Below are 6,342 nucleotides of genomic sequence, written 5' to 3' on the forward strand. Positions count from 1 at the left end.
TTTAATTTAGGCATAATATGTACAATTCTTCTAGTTCTCTAATGTTATTTTCCTCTAGATTTTAAAGGAAAAATTAAAGTTCGTCATTTTCAAATAGTATAGTTACTATTGGTATTTTTTAAAAATGAACAAACTTATTGTGTCTATTTCAGTTAATAAATTCTTCTATCAATATGACATTGCTTTTTAATTATTATTTTTTTAGAGTGAATCGCAAGTCAAAAATATAAATATAAAGAAATGATATATATTTGAGGATTGGAAGAAAATATTTAATAAGGATAGACAAACACGAGAATTTGCAAAAGGACCACTAGATACTTCTAAGGTAGAGTCAAGCTCCACAACTTTATAATGATGATTTTGAAATTTCTTATTAATGTTGATGTTGATGTTAATTATGAATAAGAAAATGATTCTTACCATAATCCTAAAATAGGTATTGGAGAAGCTGAAACTATCATTGAACATAGTATATTTATTATAATTGAAGATGCCACTAAACCTAATTTAGTTACTAAAGGTGAGAATTTCACTGGACCTAGTGCATTTATCGGAGAAGAGAATGTCTTTGAAGCTAATGCCAGAACAACAAAAAATGAATATAATGGATCCAAATGCACTCATAAACACTATAAGAATGCTAAAATGTCATGTTTAGTGTTAATGAAAAAAAGAAAAGGAAAAAAATAGAAAAGAAAGATAATGAGACATTTTTTAAGAGTGTCATGGGAGTGTTTAACACTACTAAAAAAAAGAAAAATCAACCACAAAAATTGACTTCCACAAATTTCGATTGTAAAACATATCAAAGTGCGTGGTTGGTTTTTTTTAAAAAAAAAAAAGGCAACAAATGAAATACCATACAATACAACAACAACAAACAAAGTACAAACTACAATAAAATGTCCAAATCCATACAACATCAACAACAAATCAACATACAAACCAAAGTGTAAAAACTACAACAATACATACAAAAGTGTAAAAACTACAACAAAATGTCCAAATCCAAAGTACAACCCATACAAAAGTCAAAAAAAACTAATACTCATCTTCATTGTCATAGTCTTTGTCTTTTGCATCCTCATCTGTTCTGACATCATCCAATGGGCTTAGACCTTTTGCAGCCCGAACTGCATCATCAGGACATGGAGGAATAATCCCTACAGTATGAATAAAAGAGCTGAACTGCTCCTGTAATATCCTGATTTGTGATGTTGTTTTCTCCTCCTTCTTTTGCGTCCCCTCTCTCTGTTCAGCAAGCTCTTTAGTGAGTTTAGAAATCGTATTTTTTAGTGATTCAATGGTTTCTCTATCAACTAAAGAGGTATGGGATGTAGGACCGAACGAAGACCTAACATTCTCGCCAAAATAATTTATGTAGTATCTGTAGAAATGGCCTCTAACTGCAGGCCCACAGCTTGTTCCCATAACTCCTCCTCTACATGTTGGGGTATTGGATTACCCTAACTTTCAGGAGGCTGACTACTACGAAACTCACTAAGGAGCTGCCTATATTTGTCCTATATTCAAATTAAAGTTAAAATTAATAGTAAAAAAAAAATTAAAGTACTTATACTTGAATAATATCAACTTTGAGAAAAAGATTCATAAATTTATAATTTGATTCTTACATGGGCAGCTTTTGCTCGAGGTTCAACCCAGACATCTTCATCAGTCGGGTTCTTTTTCTTTTTCAGATGTGTCTCCTCAAATAGCTCATTGGGTGGTATCTTAAATAGAAATAAATTATTAAAACTATAAAAGTTACATACCATTTTTTCCTCCACGGTAATCATACTAACTGTAACTGCAGTATGTAGGGAGCCACCCTTGGATGATGCCCGGGCTTTCTTTTCTTTGTCCCTCAACAATTGGTATTCTTCGCTATTCCAATAGTACTATTGCCATAAGGATTCACTTATCCAATCACGTCATACCAAGTTGGTTCTGGCATAATCCATCAGATCATTAAATTTGGATCTAGCTCTTTTGTAAAAATTTCTCTTTATAGCACATTCATTCACATCATCCTACCAATAATAATTCTACAACAAAAACAAAAATATAGTATTCAATCTTTTGTTCTAACAATGTGTTAAGTAGTTGATAAGTTAAATTCTTACATGAAATTCGTTAAACATTCTTTCTCTGTCCATTTCAGGAACCACAAGTTGTCAATTTATAAAAATTATTTTCTTTTTTATTTTAATTAAGAAACCGACCACAAGTGGTTGGTTTTTAAAATTTATTTTTTTTTAATAAAAATAGACCACAAGTGGTCGATTTTTTAAAATAATTTTCTTTTTTATTTTAATTAAAAAACGACCACAAGTGGTCGGTTTTTAAAAAAAAAATTATTTATTTTAATTAAAAATCGACTACAAGTGGTCGATTTTTTTAAAATATTTTTATATATATAATTAAAAACCGACTACGAGTGGTCGATTTTTTTAAAAAAAAATATTTTAAAAAAATTAATTATTTTTTTTAAAGAAAACCAACCACATGTGGTTGATTTTATTTTTTTTATTTTTATTTGTAAAAGAACTATAATTAATATAAAAATTATTGAAATGATATTTTGATATTTTAAAATAAAAAAGCGAACACATGTGGTCGGTTTTTCTGGGTTTTTTAGTAGTGTAAAACTTTACTAAAAGCCATGATAAAAGAATGGGTGTTTTGATTGAAAAAATTGAAGATCGTGATTAGTTTGATGTAATGATCAAATTTATTCCATCCTTGAATCTCTTGCATTTGAATTTTAGACCGTAGATTAACATATCAAAGTTGCAATGATTCTCTTCAAAGATGACAAGAAAATAAAATTATTTTTATGTATGGGTGAACATGAGCGTCAAACAATGATGTTGATGGTTGTCCAACTTTGAAGTATGGCAAACTTGTGGATATAAATGGCCAAACTCTCTTGACAGTTTATGCTTGACTAACAACTTCAAAGTTTTATAGTAGTGACTTTTTGACACCTATAATTATTAGTGTGGGCTCGAGCATACTAAAAAATTTTTGTGTAACTAGTGTTTATTAACTATATTAACTCCAGAAAAAATGTTGAGTGTCTATGTAATTATATAGCTTCTATGATAATTCTTCAAATTTTCTTTGTAGTTATTACATTTTGAGATTCTATGATGCAATTATATAGATGTTGTGACAGTGCTTTATTTATTTTTTTATATTTTTTTATTTGATCTTTGCCTTTTGTTGGAGATATCTCAAGTAATATGATGGTTATTAGCTAGAGGGAAATTCCAAATTTGAGGTTTTGAGTTCTAGGACAATGATCTCTACGTGATATTTGAGGAAAATTTCTATTTATAATGCATTGATAGAAATGTACGCAAAGTGTAGACTATGTCTGATAATTGTTTAATGTGATCTATGAAAGAGTCGTACCCTAGGTCTGGAAGTATATGATCTTCGGAGAAAAAACTTTTATTATAGTTAGCTTCTTTTCAATTAAGTTTTTTCAATTGAGTGAACAAGTCTCTTTTTTTCAAAAAAAAAAAAAAAGGCAAAACCACCTAATAAATTCATAAAACTCAAGGTTCAAACTACAAAGATTTGAAGACAAAATAAATCATTCCCAAAACAACAACCCGCTCAAAGGAAGAAAACAACTAAAAAACAAATAAATAAAAAAACAACTAAAGAGCAAACAAATATCAGATAAAACACAAAGTCTCAAGAAAGGAAAGTGAATGGTTAGAAAAGCTGAACCACTCTGGTGATTGGCCGGTTGAGAAAATTTGACGAACCCAACTTCAAAAACGTCATAATTGTGTGAGATTAGCTGAAATGTCAACCCTAAACACCAATCTTTCATGGAACTCAAAGCACAGAGCTTGGATTGATTCAACATAAGACACCAATAAGTCTCATAGGTACCATGAAATTCAATACATAGAAAACTTCTTCAACTCTCAGTTGAAATTCCACTTATATCAAGTTTTAAAGGTAAATACCCAACTTAAATCTAAATGTGAAAATATTGATTCTTTGAGTTATGAATTACCAACTATTTGTCTTCTTCAATATATTGAGCCTCATGATATTTAATACCAATGTTTGAAGGGGATGTCATAGTTGATTGTATATGCCTTATGAAATATCCATCTATTATCAACTGGTATGTTTAAGAAACTTGTTGCTTTATGCGCTACAAGTTTTATTTGTTATTGAAGAGCTTAATTTGAAACGTTGTTGTGAAATCAAAAATTAGAAATAATAATTGCTTCATTTGTTGTTTGATCTACTTGATTTGTTGCTGGATTTGTTACTTGAATTATAATCATCTAGTCCTATGGAACTTATCAGTATGAGCCTCGTTGTTAGGATTTGTATAGTGTAATGACTTGGAGTGTAAATTTCATGTACTTTGATCATTTCTCCCTTCTCGATAATTTCTACATGTTGATTTTAGAGTATGGGTATGTTGACATGGTTTCAATGCGATTGGGAGGGATTTGAGAGTTAGAATTTTAGAGGTTTTAAAATCCATATAGTTGACTTTGATAAATATTTGTTATTCTAAGTGACGAATGGTAATTTGGATAGTTCCACTAGATCCATAATATCAAAGTATGAATTAGTAGCGAGGTTTGGTTTGGGTTCAGAGACTTTATTTTGCGTTTCTACTCTCTATTTTAAAAAAATACTTCCTCTATTTCAAAAAGAATGACCTACTTTGTTTTTTAGTCTGTTTCAAAAAGAATGATCCCTTTCCTTTTTTGGTAATTCTTTAATTTTAACTTTCCACATGGCATGTTTAGGACCACAAGAGTAAAGGGAATTTTGGTACATTTGACACAACTTTAATTTAAGACCACAAGATTCAAAAGTTTTCTTTATTTACTTAAACTTTGTGCCAAGTCAAAGTAGGTCATTCTTTTTCAAACAGAGGGAGTAGTAAAATTTGTCTTAGAGGGATCTCGGGGGTTAATTTTTAAAAATAATCTTTCTTTTGAAAATCCAATGTAGTGATCATTTCTAGAATCAAGATTTGCCTAGTAGCAAATATGATTTTTCTCTGTGGTGATCCCGATCAAATTTTGAAGGTTTATTTGGAGTCATAATTACTTGGTTGGATTTTAGCAATTGCTTGTTTCTGGTGTAACCGCTGGAGCGGTCCACCAATCACCTTAGTGGTATCTCTTAGGTGGACCAAGTTTTACCTTAGTGAAGGTCCACTCTACAAGCATCATTTCTTGATTGGTGGGTGTATCGCTTTGGCGAAAATGCCCTAATGGCTAAAAGGATAATTAAGAGACAGGTCGCGTGGAAAGTGATTAATGCCTTAGCAGTTATAAGACCCCGCAAAAGTCTAAGATTAAATCAATCCGTTAAAGCTTGAAACGAGATCCCAGACTTAAAAATTTCAGCCAAGTGTTTATACTTAGAATTATTTTAGCATTCATAAGTTGGCAATCCTACTCTATAACCAGTTAAAATATCGATCCTTAGATTGAATCGTGATTAGGTGAGTCAATAGGTCGGTTCGGGTGAGGTTTAGATTTTTTGGACCTCATTTGAATCATATTTAGGTGACCAAAACAGTGGTTCAACGTGATCTCGATGCGTCATGTCGCCCATCGCGTTGATGGATAATTTTTTTCTCAACTTACAGTGCAATTCTAGTGAAGCAACGCAAACTCGATATAGTGCGTTGGTCATCACGTTAATGCCATCAACACAGCGCGTCGGTCTGCGCATCACTGGACACATTTTTAGTCATTAAAATCCCACATCCAGAGGGGTAATTGGATCTTTCCCTACCTTATTTCAGACCCAAAACACTAGATTAAGCCACTTTAGAGGCAAAATCCATTCTCTATTCTCAAAATTACTCAAGAACAAAACCCTAGGGCTTCCAATTCAAGATTCAAGCTTCAAGAAATTCTCCACAACTTTCAGAGAATTAACAATAAAGTATGTTAGGTGTTCATCCAAGGGTTTTCTTCCACTCTTGGAGTTCAAGAATCCTTTTAAAATCACAAATTGATTTCTTCCATGAGTTTCATGTTGAATTGATTCTATTCATAATTATAATGTTCTTTGTCATTGACAATCCATGATTTAATTCAAGTTTCATGTAAATTAATTTACGCATTTAATGGTATGTGGATTTATGTTAAAAACCCCATGAATTTGTAAGTTGAGACTGGTAATCATGATGCCTACATGTTATTCATTATTATGTGCATAGATTGTGCTCCCCAAGTATTTGATAAACTGTTTATGCGAGATGAGTAATGAAATCATATCATGTTAGCATGTATACAAGTTCATTCTATGCAAGTGTTTCTTAAAATGCCT

This window comes from Capsicum annuum, chromosome 4 (genome assembly GCF_002878395.1).
Source record: "Capsicum annuum cultivar UCD-10X-F1 chromosome 4, UCD10Xv1.1, whole genome shotgun sequence".
Classification (NCBI taxonomy): Eukaryota; Viridiplantae; Streptophyta; class Magnoliopsida; order Solanales; family Solanaceae; genus Capsicum; species Capsicum annuum.